Below are 16,599 nucleotides of genomic sequence, written 5' to 3'. Positions count from 1 at the left end.
TGCAACCAGCCACCCTCCTTGCCTCGCTGCCAGCTTGTCCCGCCCGCCTCAGCCCCCACGCGCGCTCCTCATCTCGGCCCCCCGCTTCCCTCGTGTCCCTCCCGGCGCTTGCCCTTCATCTCCCTGCGTGACCCCCCTGATGCCCTCCAGCACCCACAGGCCTCCTCTGGGAAGCAATCTCCCACCTTCTCCCGGAACATTCCAGAGAGCAGTTGACTCTCTTGATCAGGTCAGGGCATGCCAAGGGGCTTAAAAAACCGCGAAACAGGCTAGCGCCTACTTCCCACATCCCCAGGCAAAACAAGCCCTCCCTCTCTTCCCGCATCCCCGCCGCCCCTTCTCTGGGAGTCTGAGGACCCGGGAAAGGACTCCCCCCACCTCCCACCCCCAGCCCAGCCAGGGTCACGGGCGTCCGAGAGCGCACGCACGAACTGCTAAGTGGCGTTCACTGCTTCTCTGCCGCCTTTGGGGGGCGGGGAGGACGTCTCGGCTGAACAATCAATACTTATTTTATGCTAGGTGTATCCATTTTGATGTAAAAGGTATTCCCTAATTCAAACTGAAGGTACTTAAAATAAAAGGGTCACAGGACCACCTCTGGGCTGTTCAAGAACTTCGTTGTCTAGAGACAGGGGCATGACAAAGAGCGGTCCTTGGTCCTTCCAAGCACTTTCACTCTATAGAGTGCGTTGTGCTATGAAACAATAACGATGTGGAATGTTATGGGGAACATTTTAGTAGCAACCACAAGTAACTAATTGTGGATAGAATTGCTCAAGGCTGCTGTTTATGGGAGGAAAATAAATAGCACTTGAGTCTACGACTTTTGCAAGTTCTATGAAAACATTGTTCTGTGTACCGTACACTTCTGGGGAAATTGACAAAGTTAAGTAGAAAGCAATTTTATTGCAGTGTTCATTTTGTGCCTTTGAATATTTTCCAGAGAATTAACTACTTTACAGATACCATTCAGTTCTGCGTGTTACTGATGAGGACAATTCAGAGCTTTGGGGCATATGTAGATATTATTTATGACTCAGCCGGGACTATATGAGAAGATACCTCCCAGGGGTGAGATCAGCATCACCCATTTGGGAGATTTTAATATAATCTTATGGACAACACTGGAAAGTGGCAACCAGTATGAGCAGCAATTTGTATAACACTTTAGAACATAAAACCTTTGAGTTTTCAAATATTGGCAATGTTGGGGCTTTCTTCATCTTTTATAAATATGCTCCCAATGAAGCTACTAAAACACCTCTCCAAATTATTCTTTTTACCAAATAAATGATAGGAAATTATTACAGTCAAAAGCTCTTAGCACCAATATTACCTAATATCCAAAGCAATTTTTTAAAAAAGTGCACACTTATTAATTTGTGAATTAATAATATATAGTAGTATATTAAAGCAAAACCACTCTACCTCTCACTGCAAGTTTCAAAAGCGTTTACTATCTGCATCAATCCTGCCTTGATAATACAAGGGTGGGCAAAAGTAGGTTTACAGTTATTCATATGGAAAAAGACATGCAGGTTATGATTAAGGGTATGAAATAAGAAGACAAATAATACAAATAAATAATACAATAATAATAATACAAGAATAACCTGTTTCATGTAATCACAACTGCAAACCTACATTTGCCCACCCCTGTGTATGCCACCTGATAACACTATAACTGGTTCTTATTTCCTTTAACAAGACAGTAAGTTCCTTAATAGTAAGCCAGTCTTTGATACTTAGTCTAAACAAAACATTGTTTTTCTTATATTCTTCATTGTTATTAATGGAGAACACCTGCTGGGTATATAATAAGTTTTCATTAAATGTTTTTGACTGCATTATATTAAAATTATTGCTGAAGGCTAAGAACAGGGATTAAGAAAAAAACAGTGAAATCAGAATGATGCTCTATATTCTAAACTAATCTGTACCTTTACAACAATACTTTATATATAAAACATTATATATAAATGATTAGCATTCTAACCAATTTCTAATTAATTTTATTTGGTTAGGTAGTCTAATTTAGTTCTAAATTCAAATTTAATTCTAACTTAGATAAATTTTCTTTTAATTTTGAAAGAGCTATCTAGGAAAGTTTTACCTACATAAGGAAAACCTTACTCAGTGATAAGTATATCAATGCCTATTATTGTGTTTTTGAAAATTTCAGTAATTTATGAATTAGTAGGAAGCTTAGCATACCTATGGAAGTTCAATATCAAGTTTCTAGAATGTTGCATAATTATCAAATTAACCTAGAATACTCCTGAGAACTTGGAAGAAAGCTAAAAGGGCCTATAAGAACTAAAATAGATGGTAAAATGTTGATGTAGCAAAAATCTTATTCATGGGAGAGCTCTTTAGGACTTCACTTAAATTATTATTACAATGTTAATAAGTTTGGTTATGCTGTTTTCCTAGGCCACAACATATCTATATATATAAAAGCCAAAGTGACTGTTACAACCAAACAACTGGAACGACTGGAATGACCAGTCAACCAGTCACTATGATGCACACTGACCACCAGGAGGCAGATGCTCAATGCAGGAGCTGCCCCCCTGGTGGTCAGTGTGCTCCCACAGCCAACCTCCCGCAGCTAGCCAACCTCCCCCAGACCCTCCCCTTGGTCCCTACCCTCAGCTGGCCAACTTCCCACTGCCCAACCCTCCCTGGTCAACCTCCTGTGGCCCCAATCAACCCGATCACCAGCCAGGCCAAGGGACCCCCACTTGTGCATGAATTCATGCACCGGGCCTCTAGTTAGAAATAACAAATTAGAATGGAGTGGGATGTCATTAAAACAAGGAATGGGTTGAAATAACCCAGTATTAAGGAGAATGGGAGAACTATAAAAAATAGTCATAAGGACAAAAAAAATAAAAACAAAAACAAAACCCCACAGCAGTCTGAGGCCTTTTAGTGCAGAGGCAAAGTACAAAAGGCTGTAAAGGTATCACTCTATTATAACTCGGTCCACTGTGTGAGGCTCCTAATGGATCATAGGATATTCAGCATCAGAAGGGATGTTAGGGATCCTTGAGCCCAACTTCTTACCCTATCAGGAACTCTCTGCACAAAATCTCTGTCCAGTAATCATGCTGTTTCTGTTCTAGAAATTTCAGTAAATGAAAGCCTCAAAAGCAGCCCTATTCATTTTGGTGCTGTTCTTATTCAACTGTGACATCTCTCTTCTTAAAATTCTACCTTTGTTTATAGTTTAGTTGTTTGCAACTACACAGAATAGTTACAATTTCTTTCTTAATAGGTATTCAAAGATAGTTTTAAAAATTAAATTTATTGGGGTGGCATTGGTTAATAACGGTTAATAACATTATGTAAGTTTTATGTGTACAGTTCTATAATATGTCATCTATATATTGTATTGTGTGATTGCCATCCAAAGTCTAGTCTCCCTTCATCACCAATATATTTGACTCCCTTTACCCTCTTCATCCTCTCCCTAACCCCTGCCCCTCTGGTAACCACCCTTCTGTTGTCTGTGTTTTTGAGTTTGTTTTCTTTATTCATTTGTTGTTTTCTGTTTTATATCCCACACTAGAGGCCCGGTGCACAAAATTTGTGCACTGGGAGGGGGGTGTCCCTCAGCCCAGCCTGCACCCTCTCTAATCTGGGACCCCTCAGAGGATGTCTAAAACCGGCAGTCAGACATCCCTCTCACAATCCAGGACTACTGGCTCCCAACCGCTTGCCTGCCTGCCTGATTGCCCCTAACCACTTCTGCCTGCCAGCCTGATCACCCCCTCATCACTCCCCTGCCAGCCTGATTGCCCCCTAACCACTCCCCTGCCAGCCTGATCGACGCCTAACTGCTCCCCTGCCGGCCTGGTCCCCCCCAACTGCCCTCCCTTCCCTGCTGGCCTGATCACCCACAACTGCCCTCCCCTGCCAGCCATCTTTGACCACATGGGGGCGACCATCTTGTGAGAGGGTGTGATGGTCAATTTGCATGTTACCTCTTTATTATATAGGATATGGGTGAAATCATATGGTTCTTGTCCTTTTCCATCTGACATTTCACTTAGCTAGATATTCTCAGAAAAAGTTGTCACAAATGGCAACTTTTTACCCTTTTTTATGGATAAGTAATATTCCATTGTATGTATATATCTTCTACTTTTAAATATATTTTTATTGATTTTAGAGAGGAAGGGAGAGGGAGAGAGAGATAGAAACAGCAATGATGAGAGAGAATCATTGATCGGCTGCCTCCTGCACACCCCCTTCAGAGGATCAAGCCTGCAACCCAGACATGTGCCCTTGACCAGAATTAAACCGGGGACCCTTCAGTCTGCAGGCTGAGGCTCTATCCACTGAGCCAAACCAGCTAGGGCTACATAGTATATCTTCTTTATCCCATTATCCAATGAAGGACACTGAAGTTGTTTCCATGTCTTGGTTACCACGTATAATGCTGCATGTTTTTAAAAATTTGAGGTCAAGTTTTGTTGTTGTTAGTTTTTTAATTCTCACTGAGGATAAGTTTTTATCGATTTATTTTATTTTTCATTTATTTATTTATTTATTTGAACTGTCTTTTCCTGAAATGTTGCAGATCGGTTACAGCAAACAGAGCAGTGACCGTCAAGGGAAACTGTCACTCTGGGCTCCTTTTTGACCACAGCAGCTACGTGGAAGAAGCTGCAGCTTCGATAAGGGCCACAGTTTTTATTGATTTTAGAGAGAGAGGAAGGGATATGGGGAGAGAGACAGAGAGAAACATCAATGTGAGAAAGAAGCATTGATCAGTTGCCTCCTATATGGGCTCCAACTGGGACTCAAACCTGCAACCTAGGAATGTGCCCTGACTAGGAATCAAACCCACAGCCTTTTGGCGTATGGGACAATGCTCCAACCAACTGTGCCACCCAGCCAGGGCTGAAGTCAAGTTTTATTGCTCCTCTTAATTAGTCTCTTTTCCAAGTGTTTGTTTAATCATCCATATGGCATGATTTCCAAACCTTTCACCATCTTAATCATCTCTTTCAGATATACTACAGTTTGTCAATGTTGCTTTTATACTGTGCATCTGGAATACTCAACTTCATATTTGTCTGGCTCCATGTAGAATAAAACAGGAATATTAGTTCCCTTAAGTCTAGGACTTCTATTGCTGTAGCCTTAAAATGCACTGGCAGCTTTGTGATGAAGCAAACAAAAATCCCCTTTTAACATATTGATGTCTTAAAGATCATTAATAAAAGACAAAATATACTTTGTTGAACCAGAAGGAAAGAGTTCTATAAAATACATTTCAGGTAGTAAGCATTCAATAAATATAAAATTAAAGAAGAAAAATCAACAAAATCAAAGTGTAAAGTTTGAAAAAAAAATGGTTAAATTTAAAAAAGAAATTGTTAGTCCTGAATGGGATAAGAATCAATTTTTTGGAGAACAAAAAAGTAATCACTTCTATAGAAAATTTGACTCTTCAACAATACTGTATACACAAAGTATTACTATACATTTCCAAGGAAAGGAAGGACTTTGAAATAGTGTTTTTTAATATACGTAGTATCTCTCTTCCATGGAACTATAAACTATCTCATTTATCCTTACAGCATCAAAGTATGGGAAGGGACAGAAATAGTTGTGCTCATTTAAAGAGGAAAAAAATTATGTGAAAGATGTAAGTGCCAAACTTATATCATCCAATAAGTTTACATTGGGGACAGGACATGGGTTTCCAGATTAAAAACAACAACAACAACAACAAAATAACCATTGCTTATCCATCAATTTCCCATGAATACAATCTTATCTCTCTTTGAACTAGAAGACTATTGGGAGAAAATGAAACAGAGAGTTGTTTCTATTGAAATAATCCTATATATTGTTTTCTATCTGGTTTATGTCCTTCAAATGCCCTTTAGAAGCATCTTGGGAATTTCCTTAAGCTTTAACTTAAGTCTTCTGCCACTGGCACTGTTTCTTATTTCATGTGCTTCCTGGCCACAGCTGCTCGTTCCTAGGGAGTGAGAGCTTTTGAAAATACGTGTGCTCTTTCAGAAAGGTAAGCAGTACTTTTCTTAAAAAAAAAAAAAAAATTGCACGCATGCTCTCTCATGTTTAGATTAATTATATGGAGACTAGAAAGTTCAAAAAAACAAGATCAGTTCTGTGGTTATTACAGAGATAGCTACTCTGGACAGCACTGTATTGGCACAAATTTTAAACACCTCTAAATAGCTCTTAGCTAAAACTTTCTATATATATTGCTATTTTTGACATGTAAGAAAAAATGCTTGGAGTCAAATTACCACTTCTTTAAAATGTAGGGCAATAGATAAACAATTACCAGAGGCCTCATGAGGATGAAAGAACAGTAAGCAATATGGGTGATTCCTTTTATTTACTTACTAGAGGCCTGGTGCATGAAATTTGTGCATGGAGGCGGGGTCCCTCACCCCAGCCTGCACCCTCTCCAATCTGGGACCCCTTGGGGGATGTCCAACTGCCCTCTTGCAATCTGGGACCGCTGGCTCCTAACTGCTCACCTGCCTACCTGCCTGATTGCCCCTAACCACTCTGCCTGCCTGCCTGATCACCCCTAACCATTCTGCCTGCCTGCCTGATGCCCTTAACTGCTCCCCTGCCTGCCTGATGCCCCTAACTGCTCTCCCCTGCCGGCCTGTTTGCCCCTAACTGCCTCTGCCTTGACTTTGTCCGGAAGGACATCTGAAAGACGTCCAGTCTATCCAGTCTTACCCTTTTATTAGTATAGATACCTTTTATTAGTAGCATAGTGTTTAGGAGGACTATGAGGTCTGACTCCCCAGGTTTGAATCCTGGCTCTGCCACCTACTAACTATGTGTGTCTGTGGGCAAATTGTTTAACCTCTTGGTGCAGCCATTGTCTCATCTGCCATATAGGAATAATAATAGTACCTAGTTAGTAATGTTATTATGAATATTAAATAGTTAACATTTATGAAGTGGTAGAAAAGAGAAGACAAACAGGAAGCACTTTAAGTTTTGTTAAATACATAAAATAGTAAAATAAAAATCTGTCATATACATACAATCTCTTTTGACCTGCCCTGGGATATTTTGTATGTGTAATGTTTTCTAATTTTTATTTTTTTTAAATTTTGTTTATTTCTTTTAAAATCATAGTTGACATACAATATTATATTAGTTTCATGTATAAAACATACTGATACAACATTTATATACCTTATGGAGTCTAACATGTATATACTATGATAAGTATATATATGTTTAGTATATTATAAGTATGTATATACTTATATATGCTATAAGTCTAGTAATCATCTGCCACTGTAAAAAATTATTATGATGTTATTGACTATATCCTCATCATTTATTTTATAACTGGAAGTTTATACCTCTTAATCCCCTTCACTTTTTTTTGCCAATCCCCCATCCTCCTCCCCTTTGGCATCAGCAGTTTGTTCTCTGTATCTATGAGTCTATTTCTGTTTTGTTTTGTTTGTTTATTTGTTTTGATTTTATATTCCATATGTAAGTAAAATTATCTTCGTCTGCCCTGGAATTTCATCTCCAATTATATATTGATATTTAATAGATAGATGCTAAATCGTTATCCTGGCTTAATTTTAAGTGCTGCTGTACATCTATAAAAGGCACTACACAGGAGATGAAAGTATGAAGCAGCACAACAAATCTTCTCTAGCTAGAGGGAGAGGGGAATTGGCACTGATGGATCAGCTATCATCCAACAGGCACAATATTGAGTAATATTTGTAATTCTCACAACTCTTTAAGGTTAGGTTGTCAACCCCTTGAACAGGAGCTCAGAGAAGTTAGACATCTGAGCCATGGTCACACAGCTAAGTGAATGGATGAGTCATGATTTGAACTCTAGTGTCCTTTAAGTGGAATAGTCTTCCCATTTCCTCTTTACAGAGAGGTGGCATAGCAAGGCAGTTAAAGGAAGCATTCAAAACTCCACTGCCAATTTTCTTATGGGTAAAAATACTCCTGGAATGTTGTCCAGCTTCACAATCACAGTGTAACCCATGGAGCCATGGGTTTAACCACCACCTACCTCACTTACTTCCAAATCTCACTTGGGAACTTCAGGACTGTATATCCAATTGTCAACTGTATATCCAATTTGAAAGCTTCAAATTCAACACATTATCTTTCTTTCCTAACACATTCCTCCTCCTCTATCTTCCATCCTGCAGAATGTGACTACTGTCCATCTACTGGATCAATACAAAGAGAGCAGCGTTTTCCAAACTTCTGCAAAAACACTCTGTTTAGTAAGATATACTGTCTTCTGAGGGAAAAGAGTTCTGTATTCAAATAGCCTTAAGATTAGGTTAAATAGGATTTCTCAGATCTTAACTATGCTAAGTTCATTACAAATCTCTAAGAAATGGGCATAACTTTGTATTAAATAGGGTTGCATTCAATTGCTGGAACCCAACTCAGTAGGTTAATCAAATGAGATTGATTTCTTCACATGATAGGAAGTCGGGAGGTATAGTCCAGTACATCTGCAGCCTCTCAGTGATGGCATCATGACTTCTGTGGTTTTCTTCCTCACGGTCACAAGATGCCTGCTCCACCTCCAGGGTTTGTGTCCCCATTCTAGGCAAGAGAAATGGAAAAAGAGAGACAGAAAGAGGATAAATGCCAGCTAAGTCTTAACAAGCTTTTCCAGCTGCCTCACCCACATGCTTATATCTAATGATCCAGAACTGGTTACATAGCCACTCCAGACCATGAGGAAGCCTTAGGAGGTGATTATTTTAACTGGGCACATTGCTGCCTTTTAATAATCAGGATTCTATTAGAAAGAAAAAGGAGGTTAATGTTTAGAAACTAACTGTGTACGTCATCAAAAGTTAGCAATTTCACCAATGTATCTGGCCCAAGCGCATTCTGCTGTTTCCTGTCATGACGGATGGAAGTCATTCTGCTTGGCTTGGCACCCAAACCTTCTGTGATATACTAGTTCCCTCCACAGGCTCTCTAGCTCCACCCACAGCCTCTGAGACCTGCAGTCTCTGAGATGGGTAACAGCGCTTCATGCCTCTTGCTTCTGCACACTCTCTCCCGTTGCCTCCTCCTCTCTCCTCCTCCCAGCTAACTCTGGCAGGTACTTGGAAATTTAGTTCAGACAATCACTGCTATGACACCTTTCTTTCTTACTCACTCTGCTACCAACAGGGTTAGTTCTCCTCTATCCTCCCATGGATTACTTCATTGTCTTCAGTTATAGTTTTTTTCTTATGTATTGAGTGAGGGGGAAAACAATAAGCAAAATTATGTTTATGCTTTAATTATAACTATGGGAAACATACATATGAAAAAATGCATGGACTATATGAAATATTAAAGGTGATTGTTTTTCTGCCTTCTAAACATTCAGCAATACTATATAATTATTATGATTACATTTTTATTTATTTATTTATTTTTAAAATAAAACAACTTATGGTAGAATATGATAAAGCGGTACCTGAAGTAAGTGATTAGCGACAGGTAGAACACTGTGGCTCAGGAGGTTAAAAATGCTACATGGGCCCAGCCAGCGTGGCTCAGTGGTTGAGCGTCAACCTATGAACCAGGAGGTCACAGTTCGATTCCTGGTCAGGGCACATGCTCTGGTTTCGGGCTCCATCCCCAGTGTGGGGCGTGCAGGAGGCAGCTGATCAATGCTTCTCTCTCATCATTGATGTTTCTATCTCTCTCTCCCTCTCCCTCTCTCTCTGAAATCAATAAAAGTAAATATTTTTTTTAAATGCTACATGGAGGATGTGGACTTAGCTGGGCCCTAACAATTGGATTGGTGTGAAGGGATGTGGTGGCCAGTGTGGGTGAGCCTTGCTGGTAATGGTCACATGAGTGCTCAGCTGTGAGCACACAAAGTGCCTCTGGAAGAGTGAATTTGTGGGATCAAGGGGAAATGGAGAGTAAGAAGTAGATTAGGATCAAAAAGTTAAAGCCTCTGGTGAGTATGCCTGATTTGTGTTGGACAATTACATGATTACGGCCATCATTATCTAGAAATAGCATAAGATAGATTAAAAAGAGAGGATTTAGAAGGAGGGTTAAGAGTTATTCTATAAGATCTAGGTCTAAACCAAGGTGACAATAGGAAAATGGAAACAGAGAGGGGGATTGAAGAAAAAAACAAACAAATAAATAAGGAATTGACAGAACTTTCTAATTGATCATGGGAATTGACAGAAAATAGGAAGAAGTTAGGAATTACTTGGCAGCGCTGAATCTGGTTAGTTGAAAGAAATAATTTCTTTTTTAATGAATAGGAAAATCAGGAAATTTAGTTGGTTTGGGAGGTGGGTTGATAGGAGGTGGCCGATTCCATTTGAACAGGTTGGTCAGAGGGAATGGAAGGCCAGTTGTGTCTAGCAGACAGTTAACCTGGGTTTAGAGCTTAGCAGAGTAGTCAGGTCTCCAGATACAGGTTTAAGAATCAATTATATAAAGTACAGTTGAAATAATAAGCAGAAAGGAAATCTCCAAGAGAAGTGAATGATTTTAAGAACATTTATCATCAATGTTATAACTTTACCTAATTTATAATAATCATGATAAAACATTTTTATTATGCATAGGAAAGGCAGAGGAAAAGGCTTTGAAGTTATTTAAACCAACCTCCTTTTCTGACATAAAAAAACTGAGGTTCACTGAGATTATACATTTGAAACCTATTATCCCATAGGCCCTGGTCTGTTCAAGATTCTATAGCTAGTTAGTTTAGTGACTGAGTTGGGATTGAACCTTCCCTGTGCCTAGTAAGACTCTCAGGTCAGCAATTGAGAGCACTGGGGTTCTACTAAATTGTTTAGCTCTTTAGCTTAAAATCAAAGAAACTATTCTCCAAAAATTATAAGACCAATTTTTAAAAGCCCATATTCTTATAAAGCAGCAATTTCATTTAAAAAACAAACAAACCACTTTTGCTATAAGTTGGATTTCAAGATAAATAATATAGGACAATATTTGAGCTGCTAATTAAGCTAGATATGCTTCTAGTTTGATGTTACCTATAGGTCTTAATTCACTGGATGTTATCTAATCCTAAATTTGTGCTGCAATTTCAAACACAAGCACTTTTCTGAACATCTTTATTTCAAATCTCACAAGATTTCAATGCAATTTAGAGTGCAAATCTCTGGCACAATTTTCTTTAACCCTAAATTCAGTATAATGGAGCTCATTGTAGAAGAGAGATTCAGTTACCAGGAACATCAAAAGAACCTCATTAAGCAATGTCCAACCATAACACCATTATCAGAGCTCAAGGTTACAGTTTCAGAGTATTAATACATTTTGAAAACTATAAATGAATGATAAAAGAAATTGGAAGGCCATAGCCATGCAAGGTTACAACCAAAATAAGTTCACTTATGTTCCTGCAAAATTCAAAATAATACCTCCAATGTTCTACCTTAAACCTTCTCTACTTATCAATGCTATTTACTCACAGAAATATTCCCTACTAAACTTGAGGAATAAAAACCTTAAAGCCAAAGTTAATACAAAAGTGAATACAAAGAAGTCTAGGCACTTTTTGGTGAAGTCTAAGCCCTTTTTTATGCATGCAATAAGTTTCTTTAACATAACTGTAGAAGATTCCTCATCATAAAGGAATAGTACACCATTACCCCACTCTCTCCCCTCCTTCAGGAATGTTTGAATGAATGCAAGGTTTATTGTAGACTGAGAAGAAGAAGGAATCTCCTTTAAAAATGATGAATTATTGTTAGAATAAATGATACTCCTTATGGACAAAACTCTCTTTGGTTATGAAAACATATAGAATTATATTAACACTTTAAAAGCAATATTACAATGTATATTAAAAAGAATTCTGAAGCAGCAAGAGATTTTTCAACCTACTAATGACCCTATAGGAAGTTTACTCTGTGGGATTATCATATTCTCTGACTTCCCACCCAACCAATAGGGGAAAAGAGGAGGTACAGATTTACTATTTCTTACTTTGAAAACAAAAACAAAAACCCAAAACCTACAGACTTGAGATACGTTAATAGCTAAAGGCCATAGCTTTGAATTCTTTTCTCAGTCTCACTGGTGTGGTCCCGGATACGGCACTTTTAAATACACAGAGAGTCAAACACACTTACGATTTCCTAGTATCCCCACCCCCTCTTTTTGGCACTATATAAAAGGATATTTAATTGCCCCTTTACAAGACTAAAAATATTCTGTAATCAGTAAACAAATATCTTGAATATGTATATAATCCAAAGGGTAAGTAAATAGAGTCCAAAATTGAAATAAAAACTCTGCTATGCAGAACTGAATGAATTATCCTAATGTGCTTACTCTTGATAAGATTCTTCTTTTCTAACATACTCATTTATGCTATAAATTTCTCTCTAAGCAAATTAATCTTGTTGTATCTATCCCACAAATTTTGTTAAGTTGTACTTTTATTTTTCTTTAATTCAGAATATTTTTAAATTTCTCTTGAGATTTCCTCTTTGGTACATGCATTATTCAGATGTATGTTGTTTACATCCAGATATTTGGGGAAATAAGAGCTATTTCTGTTATTTATTTTTAGTTTTATTTATTATGGTCTGAGAGCATACCTCTTATAATTCCTATTCTTTTAAACATATTAAGATATGTTTTATGGCCCAGAATATGGTTTGTCTTGGTGTATATTTCATGTGAGTTTGAGAAGAATGTGTAACCCTCTATTGTTGGGTGAGTATTCTATAAATGTCCTCTTGAGCAAATTGAATGATCTGTTCAAGTCACCTACCAGTATATCCTTACTGTTTTCATTCTTTTCAAACTATATTCACTTTTAGCAACTAGTGAAAAAAACAACAAACAGAAAAGTATATAAAAACTAAATAATGCTTAAAGCTTATATTATAGGAAACAGACTTCCATGCATGCTTTCCAGTAAGTTTTTAGTTTTTGTCTAGTACCTCTTTCTAACAATGAGGAGGATGTTTGAAAGGAAAAGCTGGGTGAGAAGGTGAGCCAGAAACACAGAAGAAAATGTTGAAAGGAAACACTAATCACGTCACTAGTCTGAGATGTTTCCACATTCTAAATGATGCTTTCATGCCTATTGTGGAAAAAAAGAAGACAAGCTTATTGAATGGGGATTTAATCTTTATCTGTCTTGAAAATTCATAATTTTTAATGAAAAAATAACTCTTTTAAAAAATATATATACTTTTATTGATTTCAGAGAGGAAGGGAGAGGGAGAAAGAGATAGAAACATCAATGATGAGAGAGCATCATTGATCGGCTGTCTCCTGCACGCCCTACACTGGGGATCAAGCCCACAACCCAGCATGTGCCCTGACTGGGAATCGAATGGTGACCTCCTGGTTCATAGGTCGATATTCAACCACTGAGCCACGCTGGCCAGGCAATAATATAACTCTTAAAAAGAGCATCTATATTCTTGTATTTTGAACTGACCCTGTAAAACACCACAAACGCACAGTTATAGAGTTGGAAAGGTAACTGTACTACAGAAAGTTTAGCTGATTAATAGTTATATTTTTAAGAGCTGCTTCAAAGCAGTCAGACTCTTAGGCATGCTCAAACAAAACGACGGTAGGGATGAAACACATTTTTTCTCAGTCTTGTGAGTGGTCAAGACGGAAGGAGTATAAAGAGGTTCCCCACACGCGCCGTTCCCAGCAGTGGTTATAATAATTATAGTGCTACTTCTCAAAGGGGAATGATTTCATATTGCATCATCTCCCCTCCTTTTTTTTTTGGCTGGTTTAGGTCTATTTCGCTCAGAGATTATTATCTCTAACTTGTAAAAGATGCATGTAATAGATGTCACCATGTTAAATTAGAGCATTTCATAAATGTCAGCTGAATGGCACAGCCATACAGTGCACGGTCTTATTGTAATTTGCTGCAAAATTAATACAGTGCTTATTAACAAGATGATGGTGGGACTTTATCAAAATGAAGGATCTCACAACGGCGTTTTAAAAATATTTCTAACATTAATAAATGAATTTTCCATGTCTGTAGTTAATGTTGTATAGAAATATGCTTTTAGGAGAGTTAACTCTTTCAGTTTAACGATATTGATTTTGTTTTATTTGGGTAAAACTGTCAGGTTGCTGTGAACTTACACAGTAGAGTGGCTGCTCACTACAGAGTTAGTCTACTGGACCAGTGAAAATATAAATTCCAAACCTTGAGAGAGGAAGATGTCCATCTGAGATGATAAGGAAAATAAATGAATTAGGCTTTTAAAACATACCTTGACACACTGGTTAGCTTGTGTGTGAGATAATGAGCTGAAAGCCTGGCATGTATTAAGTGCCCAGGGAGCCACAGGAATGCCTCGACATCACCCTACTCTTCATTTGACAGTTATATCGCTTTCGAGAAATGATGTGGACACCCGATGATATGCACACTGTTATTTCCTAAGTATTTATAATCAGACCTGGCATAATGCTCCCAAATCAAATGGGCATGTGCCTTCCTACCTCTGAGCAGTGGGCATAAACAGCCAGTTTAGCAACGGGCTGTGGAGCTGCCTTTACGGAAGACCCAGGGTCCCGAACCTTAAGTTGCCCTCGGGCTTTGAATTTCTGCTCCACCCCATTAAGGTGGGGTGACCTAGGGGGAGCCACCTCATCAACGTTGGATAACTGTTCAGTGTGAACCTTCCTATCAAGCTCAGACCCATTCACCTTCTTTTCCAATTTATACCCCAGCACCTTCGTTCTTATCCTTTGTAGCTGGGCCTCTCTATCAGCTTACCAGCTGCAAGAGAAATGTCACTACTCATCTCTCCTTAAGTCTCTGAATGAGACCACATGACTTATGCCCAAATCTTCAAGTCTTTCTTTTTTATTTTAAATATGTTTTTATTGATTTCAGAAAGGAAGGGAGAGGGAGATAGAAACATCAATGATGAGAGAGAACCATTGATCAGCTGCCTCCTGCACACCTCCCACTGGGGATGGAGCCCGCAACCCAGGCATGAATCAAACCCAGGACCCCCGTCCACAGGCTGACACTCTGTACACTGAGCCAAACCAGCCAGGCCTTTTAAAAAGTATTTTAATAGTTTTATTTTCTTCATAAAAACCTTGCCAATATTTTATTAGACTTATTCCTAGACACTATTTTTGGTTATTTTTTAAATGGTATCTTTTAAAAAATATTTCTAAATCTTTGTTGGTATACTGAAATGCAATTGATTTTTTTGTATAGTGATGTTATGTCTAACAACCTTACTAAATTCTTGTTTTAATAATTTGTAGCTTTGATTTTTTTTCTGCATAAACAACCACATCATATGCATATACATACAGTTTGTTTCTTCTTTTTTAATTCTTATAACTTTTATTTGTTTCTCTCTGCCAAGTACACCAGCTAGAACATTTAGTACCATTTCAATAGTCACAATATTGGATGACTGGTGATTTATTTTGTGATGTAAACAAAGTGTTTAAAAAGATTTTTTTTTTTTTACCCAGCACTAAGTGTGTTGTATTATTTGAGCAATCTGAACTACTGCTAGACTCATTCTATCTTTAATCATTTCCCATTGCCTTACCTTTTCCACTAGTTGAATTGCTCTTTATACACTAAGTCTATGTTTTAAGTTCATTTTTTTTCATTTCCAATGGTGTATTTTTGTGAAATTTACTATTGATTATGAAATCAATTCCCTACAGAGAAATTGTGTTTCTCTTTTCATTCAGATTATTTCTTAATACTCATGGTTTCCAGAAAAAAAAATTAAAAAATAAATTACTTTCAAAAGCCATGAGATCACTATGGGTCTACCTAACACTTCAACGAAGTGTTCTTTATTTCTTCCTACAATGTTTCCAGTACTTCCAAACACACAGGTTGCTTTTTTGTGCACAACATCACTCACTGTTTTTGTGAGTACCAGGTATTAGAATTGTGTGGTACATAATTTGCTTGCCTATGTATTTCACTTTTCTGTCTAATTAGGACTCTGAGGTCTCTCTCAAGCAAGTAGTGATAATCTCCAAGTATCTGACTCCAAAAATAGCCCTAAGAGTGTTTCCAAAAGACTCTTTGGCTGCAAGCAGAAAAATATTATGTGGAGACATCTATCTATCTATCTATCTCTCTCTATATATATATACTAAAGGCCCGGTGCACAAAAATTTGTGCACTCGAGGGGGTCCCTCAGCCTGGCCTGTGCCCTCTCGCAGTCTGGGACTCCTCGGGGGATGACCATCTGCTGGCTTAGGCCCACTCCCTGGGGGATTGGGCCTAAGCTGGCAGTCAGACATCCCTCTGGCAGCCCAGGAGCCCTCGGGGGATGTCCACTTGCCAGTGGGGAGCAGGCCTAAGCTGCAGTCAGACATCCTTAGCACTGCTGAGGAGGTGGGAGAGGCTCCCACCACCACCGCTGTACTGGCAGCCGTCAGCCTGGCTTGTGGCTGAGCAGAGTTCCCCCTGTGGGAGCGCACTGACAACCAGGGGGCAGCTCCTGCATTGAGCATCTGCCCCCTGGTGGTCAGTGTGTGTCATTGTGACCAGTCATTCCCAGTCGTTCTGCTGTTAGGGTCAATTTGCATATTACC

The sequence above is a fragment of the Myotis brandtii genome, unplaced genomic scaffold (assembly GCF_000412655.1).
Source record: "Myotis brandtii unplaced genomic scaffold, ASM41265v1 scaffold708, whole genome shotgun sequence".
Taxonomy (NCBI): Eukaryota; Metazoa; Chordata; class Mammalia; order Chiroptera; family Vespertilionidae; genus Myotis; species Myotis brandtii.
This window is presented reverse-complemented; position numbering follows the sequence as displayed.